Source organism: Garra rufa, chromosome 24, assembly GCF_049309525.1.
Source record: "Garra rufa chromosome 24, GarRuf1.0, whole genome shotgun sequence".
Lineage (NCBI taxonomy): Eukaryota > Metazoa > Chordata > Actinopteri > Cypriniformes > Cyprinidae > Garra > Garra rufa.
Window position 1 is genome coordinate 24,526,980 of NC_133384.1, and position 14,550 is coordinate 24,541,529.

The following is a 14,550-nucleotide window of genomic DNA, read 5'->3' on the forward strand; positions in this document are numbered from 1 at the left end:
CACAACTGCAGAGAGAGGAATAAACTGGCACTTGTCAACATTCATTTGAAATGCAAATTCTGAGTGCCATAGAAATAATCACTTGACAGTGATAAAAAAAAAATCTGTTTAGCTGTTTTTAAAGGGATAGTTCACCCGAAAATGAAAATTACCCGATGACTTACTCACACTCACGCCATCCTAGGTGTATATGACTTTCGTCTTTCGTCAGATGAATACAATCGGAGATATATATAAAAATGTTCTGGCTCTTCCAAGCTTTATAATGGCAGTAAATGGGTGTTGTGATTTTGAGGCCCAAAAAAGTGTTTAAATCCATCATAAAAAGTACTCCACTCCATCGTTTGTGTAATAAAAATATCCATATTTAAAAATTTTTAAACCATAATCAATAGCTTCCACTAACTGTTTTACACACATTCTGGAAATTATGCGTTTATATAGTTATATAGTTATAGTTATGTAGTTTATATAGTTATATTTTTCTTACATAAATGCATTGTTCACTTCAGAAGGCCTTTATTAACCCATCAGAGCCATGTGAAGCACTTTTTATGATTCTATGCACTTTCTTGGACTTCAAAATCTCAGCAGCCATTCACTGCCATTACAAACTTGGAAGAACCAGCACTTTTTTTATAAACTTCAAATCATACACCTGAAGGAATAAAATCATATACACCTATGATGGCTTGAGGGTGAGTAAATCATGGAGTAATTTTCATTTTTGGCTGAACTATCCCTTTAAATAATTTGGAATATTCTGAATAATTCCAAGAACGTTCTTAAACAACATTTTTATTTCTGTTATCTGGGTTAAAAAGGCCTTGACCACATTGGTGAGCTAGCCAATTAGCTTATTTCATTTATTCCCAGACATGCTAATAAAATCATGCAGCATATCATCTTTAAACACACACTCTAGTTAGCGTCACATCTTGCATCTGCTTTGCTCATTAACTGCCAGTGCAACCCCTCACTCTCTTTTCATACAAGCCTCCCCATCACTTGCATCACATTCTGCCTGCTAGCGGTGTGTGTGTAGCTCTTTGATCCTTGCCGATCGGAGGATAAACACGGGTCCCGTCCTGAAGCAGAAAGCCATTATATGCACTCTGTGTCTGCAGCCGCCCGTCATGCATCGCGAGGCTCAGATCCCGGCGAATCAAAGGTGTCCATTCTACCTCCAGCTCTGGCATGAATATTAATGGGTGCTGTGCCGGCTGCCCTCCTCTGTGATGTAATTGCAGTGCTGAGTGCCTCCATGCCACAGAGTTCATCCAATACAAAATAAAACACAAGGACCAACCACACCCCCTTCTGTGTTCTGGCTTGTTTTTGACAAGAGGAAGTGAAACACACTTTTTCAGTGCCAAAAAAACTCCTGAGATTAGCACATGCTTCGCAATTTGGAAAAGATGGTTATATAACACTTCAGGCTGTGGCTGCTACACACATTAGTATTCAGAACAGAACAACTGCCTCTTTTCTTCACCTAATATGACCTTCTTTGTCTTTGTGACCATCTGCCTGCAACACATATTCATATACACAACTGATGAGCTCCGTATCCATTCATATCTGTGCAAGATACAACCTCGGCATGGCGATGAGAACTGTAGCAGTTAAACTCATTTACACATATTCTTACAAACACGGTCCCTGTTGAATATACAGTAGCAGTAAAGTAGTACATAATTTATTTAACTGAATGCACATAATATTGATTATTAATGATTCAGTGTATGATTTGTGCATGTGTGTTCTTACGATGAGGTTAAAGCCTTAAAAAAATCAAAACAGAACAACCAGTGTAGTGGATTTTACGAATTAATCAGTCCTATATAAGTCGGTTCTATTAAGTGAATCACATAAAAAGCTCAACCTGAGCAGTAGGCTACTCTAATGAGTCTTTTTAGTAAATCAAATATCAAACAGCTTAATTAGAACTAACTGTGTTTCTGAGTGGCTATTTATGATTCTCAGCAAAATACAACCTCAACACAGTGACAAGTTCAACTGTAGCAGTTAAACCAACTTAGGCCGTGTTCACACTTGGCGTCCTTTTCCAAACTGCCAGCGTCTGTTTTACATTCTAATCCTATGGAGTAAACCGTCTTTTCAAAAAAGCCCTGAGCGCTTTTTTAAACGCCACCGCCGGCGTCTTTTTCTGCAGCTCAGAGCGTCTTTTTAAGTTGAAAAAATTTGAACTTTTTTGAAGAAAACGCCCTACGTCAAGCGCTTTTTTGACAGCTGACCAATGACAAGCGAGTAACGGGACCTATCGTTTCCATAACAACAAAAATAACAAGAAAAAAAAACTGGAGAAGTTGCCGGTAAATAAACTTATCGTACTAGTTTCGGAGCACAAGGAGTTGTATGATATGAGTAAACAACTCTATCATAATATACATCACAAAGAGGCTCTTTCTCGACATTCCTTCACCACACAGCACTACGCTACTGTTGCAGCTGTTGTTATAGCAACTAAAGACGCACTCGGCTGCTTTTTGTAACAGAACGCTGCCAGCTTTTTTTTTTTTTTTACTAAAAAAACGCCCTAGTCAACTTTTTCTGGTCAAAAAAGACGCCAAGTGTGAACGCGGCCTTACCCACTAGTCTAATTATATAATGAATTCTTTTTAGTGAATCAAAACATACAGCACAACCAGTGTAGTCTGATTCCTAATGATGATTTTAATGATTCACTTCCTTTTTGTGAATAAAAGATAGCACAAGTGTAGTAGGATTTCCGAAGGAATCAGTCTACGATGCAGTAGGCTACAATTCCCAAATAAATGACTTTTTAGTAAATTAAATATTTGCAGCTTAATTACAAATGTGTTTCTGAGTGGGTTTTGATGATTATTCTCAGCAAAATACAACCTCAGAACAGTGATGAGTTCAATTGTCGCGATTTACCCAATTTACACACTAGTCTATTTACAGAATGAGTGATTCTTATGAATTTTTTTTAGAAATCAAAACATACAGAACATCCAGCGTAGTCGGATTTCTAAATTAATCATTTTAATGATTCGGTTCTTTTTAGTGAATCAAAAACAGCACAACCAGTGTAGTGGGATTTCCGAAGGAATCAGTCCTACGAGTCGGTTCTATTTAGTGAATCAAATGCATAAAGCACAACCTGTGCGGCAATTAATCAATTTTTAATTTTTGAATCACTTTTTTTTCGTTAATCAAAAACAGCACAACCAGTGTAGTCAGACTTCTAAATGAATCATTTTAATGTTTCTGTTCTAGTGAATTAAAAACAGCACAACCAGTGAAGTGGAATTTCCATAGGAATCAATCTTATAAGTCAGTTCTATTTGGTGAATCAAACGCGTCGAGCACAGTAGGCTATGATTCCTAAACAAATGAGTCTAAAGATTCTTTTTAGTGAATCAAATATTTGCAACTTAAATACAAGTAACTGTGTTTCTAAATGGTTGCTTCTTTTATCTCAGCAAAATATGGAGATGAACCGGTTCTTTTAGTGAATCAAAAAATACAGCACAACAAGTGTAGTTGGATTGTTTAATGAATCATTTTAGTAATTCTGTTCATTTTAGTGAAACAAAAACATGCAAAGCAACCAGTGTAGTAGCTTTTGATTCCTGAACGAGTGATTTGAGTCTGTATTTTAGTAAATCAAGCACATGCAGCTTAATCACAGCTAACTGTGAGTTACTGAGTGGTTGTATAGGTGATGCGTAGTTAAAGATGCACATTATGAGATTTGTCAGCATGTCATATCCCTGGAATCAGTATTCAGTAGAAATCTGACCCGGAAAAGTTCAAGTGTTTGTGGAAAAACAATGCCATGACTCTTGACACTATTCTAAGCATCACTGAGTCTCAGTTTCTGCCAAATTACTCAGTGATAAATCCTATTGTGGTTAAACTTGGGAAGTGACCCTGTGTGGTAAATTCTTTATCGGCAGCCACTGCTGAGACGTGGAGCTTAACAGAAATTCTGCTGTACTGAAGTTCTGAGAACTTTGAGGTTTTTTCCTCTCCCAATCTTTTGGGTTTATTTGGCACGTTGTTTGTTTGTCCTGGATCTGTCAATCATGTGTTATGTGACAGATTAGAGAATAAAAACCAAAAGGATGGGAGAGACAGAGCGCGGTAATCACCAGCACCATCCACTCTGTGGAATAAGACCCAGTTCTGTCACGCTTTTCCTCAGAAAAGCTTATATGAGCACTATAGAGACTGCTGGAATGAGATCCAACCTTCAGGTCCAGACAGAGAAAAGTCTGTAATTCTATCCCTGTTGAACGAATAGACATGCACACCTTAGGTTAGGGATTTAAACAAACACTTAACCCTATTAAACTTTGACATGTAACTTATTCAATTCTATTTGTGCTTCAGTTTTTCCTAAACAGACCCTTTTCTCATATCTAGTTAAAATGTCTGATTCATTATAGTGAATCAGTTCATCCTGAACAAACCTCTCTCTCATATCTAGTTAAAATCTTTAATTATAATTATAGTGAATCAGTTCATCCTGAACAGACTTTTCTCTCATATCTAGTTAAAATCTTTAATTATAATTATAGTGAATCAGTTCATCCTGAACAGATCTCTCATATCTAGTTGAAATGTCAGATTCATTCTAGTGAATAGTTTTATCCTGAATGGGCCTCTCTAGTTAAAATGTCCTGTTCATTCTCGTGAATCAGTTCATTATGAATGGACCTCTCTCTCATATTTAGATAAAATTTTATTCTAGTGAATCGATTTATGCTGAATGAACTTCTCTGCCTCATATTTAATTTAGAATGTCAAATTCATTCTAGTGAATCAGTTAATCTTGAATGAACCTCTCTCGTATCGAGTTAAAATGTCTGATTCATTCTAGTGAATCGGTTCAGCCTGAATGTACTTCTCTCATATCTAGTTAAAATGTCTGATTCATTCTAGTGAATCAGTTCATCTTGAACGAACCTCTCTCATACCTAGTTAAAATGTCTGATTCATTCTAGTGAATCAGTTCATCTTGAATGAACCTCTCTCTCTATCTAGTTATAATGTCTGATTCATTCTAGTGAATCAGTTAATCTTGAACGAACCTCTCTCTCATATCTAGTTAAAATGTCTGATTCATTCTAGTGAATCAGTTCATCTTGAACGAACCTCTCTCTCATATCTAGTTAAAATGTCTGATTCATTCTAGTGAATCAGTTCATCTTGAACGAACCTCTCTCTCATATCTAGTTAAAATGTCTGATTCATTCTAGTGAATATCAGTTCATCTTGAACGAACCTCTCTCTCATATCTAGTTAAAATGTCTGATTTATTCTAGTGAATCAGTTCATCTTGAACGAACCTCTCTCTCATATCTAGTTATAATGTCTGATGCATTCTAGTGAATCAGTTAATCTTGAACAAACCTCTCTCATACCTAGTTAGATGTCTGATTCATTCTAGTGAATCAGTTCATCTTGAACGAACCTCTCTCATACCTAGTTAAATGTCTGATTCATTCTAGTGAATCAGTTCATCTTGAACGAACCTCTCTCTCTCATATCTAGTTAAAATGTCTGATGCATTCTAGTGAATCAGTTAATCTTGAACGAACCTCTCTCACACCTAGTTAAATGTCTGATTCATTCTAGTGAATCAGTTCATCTTGAACGAACCTCTCTCTCTCATATCTAGTTATAATGTCTGATGCATTCTAGTGAATCAGTTAATCTTGAACGAACCTCTCTCATACCTAGTTAAATGTCTGATTCATTCTAGTGAATATCAGTTCATCTTGAACGAACCTCTCTCTCATATCTAGTTAAAATGTCTGATTTATTCTAGTGAATCAGTTCATCTTGAACGAACCTCTCTCTCATATCTAGTTATAATGTCTGATGCATTCTAGTGAATCAGTTAATCTTGAACAAACCTCTCTCATACCTAGTTAGATGTCTGATTCATTCTAGTGAATCAGTTCATCTTGAACGAACCTCTCTCATACCTAGTTAAATGTCTGATTCATTCTAGTGAATCAGTTCATCTTGAACGAACCTCTCTCTCTCATATCTAGTTAAAATGTCTGATGCATTCTAGTGAATCAGTTAATCTTGAACGAACCTCTCTCATACCTAGTTAAATGTCTGATTCATTCTAGTGAATCAGTTCATCTTGAACGAACCTCTCTCTCTCATATCTAGTTATAATGTCTGATGCATTCTAGTGAATCAGTTAATCTTGAACGAACCTCTCTCATACCTAGTTAAATGTCTGATTCATTCTAGTGAATCAGTTCATCTTGAACGAACCTCTCTCATACCTAGTTAAAATGTCTGATTCATTCTAGTGAATCAGTTAATCTTGAACGAACCTCTCTCATACCTAGTTAAATGTCTGATTCATTCTAGTGAATCAGTTAATCTTGAACGAACCTCTCTCATACCTAGTTAAAATGTCTGATTCATTCTAGTGAATCAGTTCATCTTGAACGAACCTCTCTCTCATATCTAGTTAAAATGTCTGATTCATTCTAGTGAATCAGTTCATCTTGAACGAACCTCTCTCTCATATCTAGTTAAAATGTCTGATTCATTCTAGTGAATCAGTTCATCTTGAACGAACCTCTCTCTCATATCTAGTTAAAATGTCTGATTCATTCTAGTGAATCAGTTCATCTTGAACGAACCTCTCTCTCATATCTAGTTAAAATGTCTAATTCATTCTAGTGAATCAGTTCACCCTGAATGTTCTTCTCTCATATCTAGTTAAAATGCCCGATTCAATTTAGAGAATTGGTTCAATCTGAACAGACCTTTCTCTCATATCTACTTAAAATGTCAGATTCATTGTAATAAATCAGTTCATCAATAAATTTGTTTACTTTGTTTTTAACAACAAATTTTGATTACTTACAAACTTAAAATCTGGGTAAGTTACCCAGCTGTCTTTATATTTTAAGTTGAATCAACTCCAATATCTAAGTTGTCACTTAGTACAACTTAACATTTAAAGTTGACTAAACTTCCTTAAGTTGACTGAACTTAAATTTTTAAGGCAGCCAGGTAACAAATTATTTTAAGTTGACTCAACAAATTGTTTTTTACAGTGTAGTTTAATATCCAATTCATTCTAGTGAACCAGTTTATCCTGAATAGACCTTTCTCTCAAATCTAGTTAAAATCTTCAATTCATGCTAAACAAACTTCTATCTCTCATATCTAATTAAGAATGGCCAATTTATTCTAGTGAATCCTTTGTTCGGACTAATTAAAAATGAAACTAAATTTGAGTCCCTGTACTGTGTAGGCCTACTTGTTTTTGACTCAATTATGTAAATATTTTTTTGTTGTATTTTATATACATTTGCTCATTCATTTTTGATACTGTCACCCTAATTGAGAATGTTATTCCATTTAAAACCTCACATTGCCTTAAAATGAGCAAAAATATATACTTATATTAAATTCGATTTTTAATTTGAAAACATATTGTAATATATTGTATGTATCGTGACTTTTTGTATTTAGTAGGTTTAATATCTGCCACTAAAAAATACTTGTTATTAGAATGATTTATAGTATTGCACATACAGTTATCTTAGTGTGAATAACTGCATAATTGGGTTGCTGTTCTGGTTTTGAAACCATAGCTACATGGCTGAAATGGCTATATTGTGATCATTCAGACTGAGAAAGAGACAGAAAAACATTGAGAACTCTAATACCCAGCGGGAAAGTGTGGAAATGAAATCCAAACAGATTAATAAGAAGCTTTGTCAATGTTAATAACTGAAGCGATTTCAAAAACGTGGCCCCTAGGGCACCTTTCAATCCAGCTGTCCTGTCGAACTTCACATTGTCTGGGCCATTCTCACATCCTCTTAGCAGTCAAGGCTGTCTGTTTGCCGAGTTTTATAACCCAGTACTGTCATAATCCAGTGTGGCAGAGTTGCAGTTCAGCCTACTTGGTCTGCCTCGGTCCAGGTATGGAGCTTGAGGAAATGCACATGTCAGCATATGGTTCTATGGTATAAAAGAGAACTTTAGCAGGGGACAGAAGGAAGAGGGCCAGGGGAGGGGTGACAACAGTTGTAATCGGATCATTGGCTAAAACAAGCTGAGTCGATGGGATCAATAGAAACTGCACATGTAGCAAAGAGCCTTTAATGGCCTTTAATCTTCATTAGGTCTTAGAGGGGAAGGTTCAAACCCCTCCAAGTGTCTGTTTTGTGAAGATTTCTTCTTCTTTTTAAGTTACAGGACGATTCTGGTTTTATATATGAGCTACTATATAAATATATGATATATATATATATATATATATATACACTGTATACACTACCAGTCCAACATTTTTGAACAGTAAGATTTGTAATGTTTTTTTAAAGAAGTTCTGCTCACCAAGCCTGCATTTATATGATCTAAAATACAGCAAAAGCAGTAATATTGTGAAATATTTTTACTATTTAAAATAACTGCTTTCTATTTGAATATATTTTAAAATGTAATTTATTCCTGTGATCAAATCTAAATTTTCAGCATCATTACTCCAGTCTTCAGTGTCACATGATGCTTTAGAAATCATTCTTATATGCTGATTTGCAAGAAACATTATTATTATTATTATTATTATTATTATTATTATCATCATCATCATCATCATCATCATCATCATCATCAATATTTAAAACAGTTAAGTATTTTTTTTTTTTAGGATTTTTTGATGAATAGAAAGATCCAAAGATCAGCATTTATCTGAAATAAAAATCTTTTGAAACATTATACACTATACCATTCAAAAGCTTGAAGTCATTATATATACAGTCAGGCCCATATATTTGGACACTGACACAATTGTTATTATTTTTGCTGTTGACCAAAACGTATTTAAGTTACAGTTATACAATGAATATGGGCTTAAAGTGCACGCTTTAATTTTTAGGGCAGTCTCATCAAATTGGTAGAAAGGTTAAGGAATTACAGCTCTTTAATATGTACCTCCGCCTTTTTTCAAGGGACCATAAGTAATTGGACAGTTAACTCAAAAGCTGTTTCATGGACAGGTGTGGGCAATTCTTTCATTTTTTCTACATCAATTAAGCAGGTAAAAGGTTTGGAGTTGATTCTAAGTGTGCCATTTGCATTTGGAAGATGTTGCTCTGAACCCATCATGCAGTCAAAGGAGCTCTGCATGCAAGTAAAACAGACAATTGTTAGGCTTCAAAACCAAATGAAATGCATCAGAGAGGTAGCAGGAACATTAGGAGTGGCCAAATCAACAGTTTGGTGAATTCTGAGAAGAAAAAGAACATACTGGTGAGCTCAGCAACATAAAAAGGCCTGGATGTTCACAAAAGACGACAGTATGGTGGATGATTGGATGATCCTCTCCATGGTAATAAAACATTTTACAACATCCAACCAAGTGAAGAATACTCTCCAGGAGGTAGGCGTGTCACTGTCAAAGTCTACAATCAAGAGAAGACTTCACCAGAGCAAAATAAAGAGGGTTTACCACAAGGTGCAAACAAGACTAGATTAGACTTTGTCAAAAACATTTAAAAAAGCCAGACCACTTCTGGAAAAGCATTTTTTGGACTGCTGAAATTAAAATCAATGTGTACCAGAATGACGAGAAGAAAAAACAGTGGCACTGGGTTACCGGTGTTTAGTGATGATGTGACAGAAGACAGAAGCAGCCGGAAGAATTCTGAAGTGTATAGGGATATACTGTCCGCCCAGATTCAGTTAAATGGAGCGAAGTTGTTTGGGCTGGTCTTCATAGTACAAATGGACGATGATCTAAAACATACAGCAAAAGCAACCCAGGAGCTTTTAAAGGTAAAAAAGTGGAATATTCTGTAATGGCCAAGTCAATCTTCTGATTTCAAATTGATTGAGCATGCATTTCACTTGCTGAAGACAAAACTAAAGAGACTAAAACTAAAAAGACCCACAAACCAACAACAACTGAAGTCAGCTGCAGTAAAGGCCTGGCAAAGCACCACAAAGGAGGAAACCCAGTCTATGGTGATGTCCATGAGTTCCAGACTTAAGACAGTCATTGCCTGCAAAGGATTCTCAACAAATATTTATGATTATATTTATTTGTCCAATTACTTTTGAGCCCCTGAAAATGGGGGGTCTGTGTATAAAAATGGTTTTAATTCCTTAGCATTATATGTTACATTTTTGTTCAACTCCTTGAATTAAAGCTTAAAGTCTGCACTTAAATTTCATCTTGATTGTATCATTTTAAAACTATGAAAAATGTGTCAGTGTCTAAATATATATGGACCTGACTGTATACAGTATATATATATATATATATATATATATATATATATATATATATACACACAGTATATTCTGTATATCTATAATTTGTATATATATATATATATACAAATTATAGAATTATATTCGACTCGGCATGACCCAAGGATTCAGAGAAAATTGGAATTTTGATTTTATGGCTTACGGTTCAAAAGTTATTAGCAAAAAGAAAGTGAAAGTTTGGACAAGTGGTGGCGCTAGAGAGTTTGAGTTAGAGACTCCAAACTTGCTATAGTTAATGTTGAGACTGCCCTCTATCAATGTGCCAAATTATACAACTTTCCCGCAAGCGGTTCTATGGGCTGCCATAGACTTGCGGCGGAAGAGGATGAATAATAATAATAAGAACACTAACGGATACAATAGGTGCCATCGCACCTTCGGTGCTTGGCCCCTAATAATAATGAATGTTTTTCTGAGCAGCAAAACAGAATATTAGAATGACTTTTGAAGGATCATGTGACTGGAGTATTGCCAAAAATACAGCTTTAAAATCAGGAATAATTTACATTTTAAAATGTATTTAAATAGAAAAACTATTTTAAATAGCAAATATATTTAAAAAAAAAAAAACGTTTAGCGGTACTTTGGAGCAAATAAATTTTGACTTGGTGAGCAGAAGAGACTTAATATTTAAAAATAATTTAAAAAAAATAAAAAAATCTTACTGTTCAAAAACTTTTGACCGGTAGAGTATATGTATGTATGCATATTTTTACTATTATTAATTAATTTTTACTGATACGGAAAACAGTAACCCATGGGGAGAAATCTTTGCATAGTATCACCATGCATTTAAATGAAATGCTTTTAATATACACTAAACATCATTATCATTTTTTTTGGCCAAGCCTTAGATAGATAAGTAAAATGATTTTTCAACAGACGCCCGTCCTTATAAAGATTCAGCCTAACCTTGCTCTCAGCCATTTCTCGGCAGTTAAATACGACAGTTGCTTCAAAGAGAGCAGAATCAAAGGCCTTTGGCTGTGGCTCTCATCTCCTCCTAATTGGCTATGCTGAGCCTTCGAAAGGAACATCTGTAGAATAACAGAACACCATTCAACTGCATCAGAATGAATCAGCTTCTTCTGATAAAAAAAAAGATTAAAATCACTCACTCGGTTTGTCCATCGTGATCAAATTTATAAAGTCTTGACTGCTGCTTTACCTTTTAGGATGGATGATACAATGAAATGCATTACAAATATGGAAACCAGAGCTGACGTCACATTATGACTTCAATTTGTAAAACATACTCTAATCAGATTCTACATAGTTTAACATGTAAAATGTAAAAGTTGAGCACTTTTCGAAAGCTCAAGAAGACGCACTCATGAAAATGCCTATTCATATTATGCTACAAAATGTTTTAGAGATGCATTTACATTTCCAACATGGTTATTAAAAACAAGTAGCTTATTTTTTTTTTTTTATGTAAGCACTATGTAAGCACAGTTCTGCACGTCTATTGATTTGCTGTGATTAATCTGAGATGTATGTTTTGTTATGAAGGCCTGCTGTGATCTGATCCGACTTCTCAAAAACAAGGGCCAGGAAACCCCAAACCAGCACAAAGGCTGATGAAATAAAAACCATCATTTGCATATTCAGCCTTTGTTCTTTTCATGCCTGTGAGCCAAACTGGCAATTAGAGGGAGTGTAGCAAAGGTTATTAATAGCATAGCCTGTGTTGTACAAACTCACCTTAAAAAAAAAAACGTAAAAGAAAGCGTTTAGCAGTTCGAGCCAGATGGGTGATACATATGTGGCGAACATGGTAAAGTCTTAATTTAAAGCCTCCATCTTAGTAATTACAACTTTTTCTACAGCACCAGACAAAGAGGAATTTCCTCTGTCACGCAGAGGGATTCTCTTGGCAAGCCACCATTAATTGACTTTACAAAGGTGCAGATTGGACAACAAGTGCCATGTTCATGCTGTAATTGCCTGATTAAAGATGAAGAGGGTTCTGGGCGAGAGACGAGAGCTCTGCCTTTTCCACCAAAATGACATAAGACCTTGTCAACGTGTTCATGTAGCCACACACTCTCTTTGAATCAGCCTTCCTTGGCGTTAGACTCTTTTCCACGTAGTGGAACAGAATCCTTTTTAATATGATTTTCTTTGCACTGGTGTCACTGTTTTGTAACATACATACATATTCCTGTAATATTTAGCTTTTTTAAAGAGGAGATGATTCTTTAGGATTTTCATGAAATGTCTGTTTAACATTCTTTGGTTAAAATTCCTCAATGTTCGTGTAAAACAGCGCCGTTGTTACCTTGCAAAAACAGCTCTGTTTAGAGCAAGCCGTTTCAGTGCATGCCTCTTTAAAGTCCCCATGAAATCAAAATTAAAGTTTTTGGCTTTTAGTATGAATATGTTAGCCTTAAGGTTATCTATAAGCTAGTGTGCTTCAAAACAATGACAAAATTTGCATTTAAAAATCAGTCTCTGACTTCCGCCAATATGAATTAACGATTTTGATTACATCACCCTGCACTTCAGCTCCTCATCAAACTTTCTGTCCAATCAAATGCTCTCTGGAGTTTCGAAGCATCCCGCCTCCTACACTATAAATAGTTGCAGAAATCGGTCACTTGTTCACATAGTATTTTCTGGGGCAAATGAAGCCTGGTTTTGCTTTGTGTCACACGAACCACCTCAGTGCTAGTCTCGCGTAGCCAGACCTTCAGACTGACGGCTGAAGGTCTGGAATTCATGGAAGCTTTAGTTGGCCAAGGCCCGCCCATAAGACCGTTTAATCGACATCTCAAACAACCAATCACAGTTCGTTTCGTTCAGTGTCACGTTTCGGGGCGTGGAGATGCTCCCACAACAACAGACTAGCGTGCAACAAGTCAGTCATTGAAATAACCAGCAATGAAAGATAACGAAGAAGATGGAGAACAAGCAGTAAGTCAGTAATTTGTTCGCGAACGTGGCAAATGTGTATAACAACAATGGCGTCTGCATAAGCACCTTTTAGCAAAACGCTGAATTAATCAGTCTGCGCTTTGTTTCCTGGCGGACCGAATATAAACGCGACACTCGCGTCTCCTGGAAATCCGGTCAAATTCAACTAATCAGATGACGACTTCGACATTCCTGAAGTGTTTCCAATTAAGTGTACCATATGCATCAGACGTTTAGCCAACGTTCCGTGGGCGTGACGTCTGAGGCTGAGACTACCTCAGTGCAGACACAGTTTGCTCTGGTCCAGAGAAACGATAGCATGGAGTGGATCATATGCGCAAGTCGGCGCAGGCCATAGAGTGTGTCGGACCCATTTGAATTACACAGAATGCTATATTTTATAGCAATATGCATGAGATTGTGGCTGTCATATGCTGTCAAATGCAGCTTTACTAAGCTCAACAGTTCTGGCCCAAGCTGTGATACAAACGAAACACTATTGGCTATTTAAAAAAGGGGGCGTGGCTGTTTGATATGTCCCGCCCTGTCATCCTCTTTCAATTGAAATTATGTCAACACATAGAATAATGCTGTGTATCAAAGCACTTCGGTGGACCTTTAAATGCTAATGAGCTACTGCTCTCTTTTGTGGAAGATGAAAGGCGATTTGCAAATAATCATAAATAATATGTGACCTTGGACCACAAAATCTTAAGTAGCAGAAGTATATTTGTAACAATAGCCCAAAATACTTGAATGAATTTAATTTGAATGGGTGTAAATGACCCTTTTACGCCAAAAATCATTAGGATATTAAATAAAGATCATGTTCTATGAAGCTGTTTTGTAAATTTCCAACAGTAAATAAATCAAAACTTAATTTTTGATTAGTAATATGCATTGCTAAGAACTTAATTTAGACAACTTTAAAGGCGATTTTCTCAATATTTAGATTTTTTTGCACCCTCAGATTTTCAAATACTTGTACCAAATGTTGTCCTATCCTAACAAACCATACATCAATGGAAAGCTTATTTATTCAACTTTTTAGATGATGTACACATCTCAATTTTTAAAAAATGGCCCTTTATGACTGGTTTTGTGGTCCTGGTTCACATATAAAGTGTGTGACTTACTTCTTCTGGAGGTGCAGCTGGATCACGAACAGTGGGTATGGATCCATCCTTGAGTTTGAACTTTTTAGCAAAACCTGCCTTGAATTGTCCCTAGTTCAGAAATCAATCTGGAGTAAAATGATTTGCAGAGACATAAACAAATTCAGTTGTATTCAGGGACGCATTACCATCAAAAACAAAA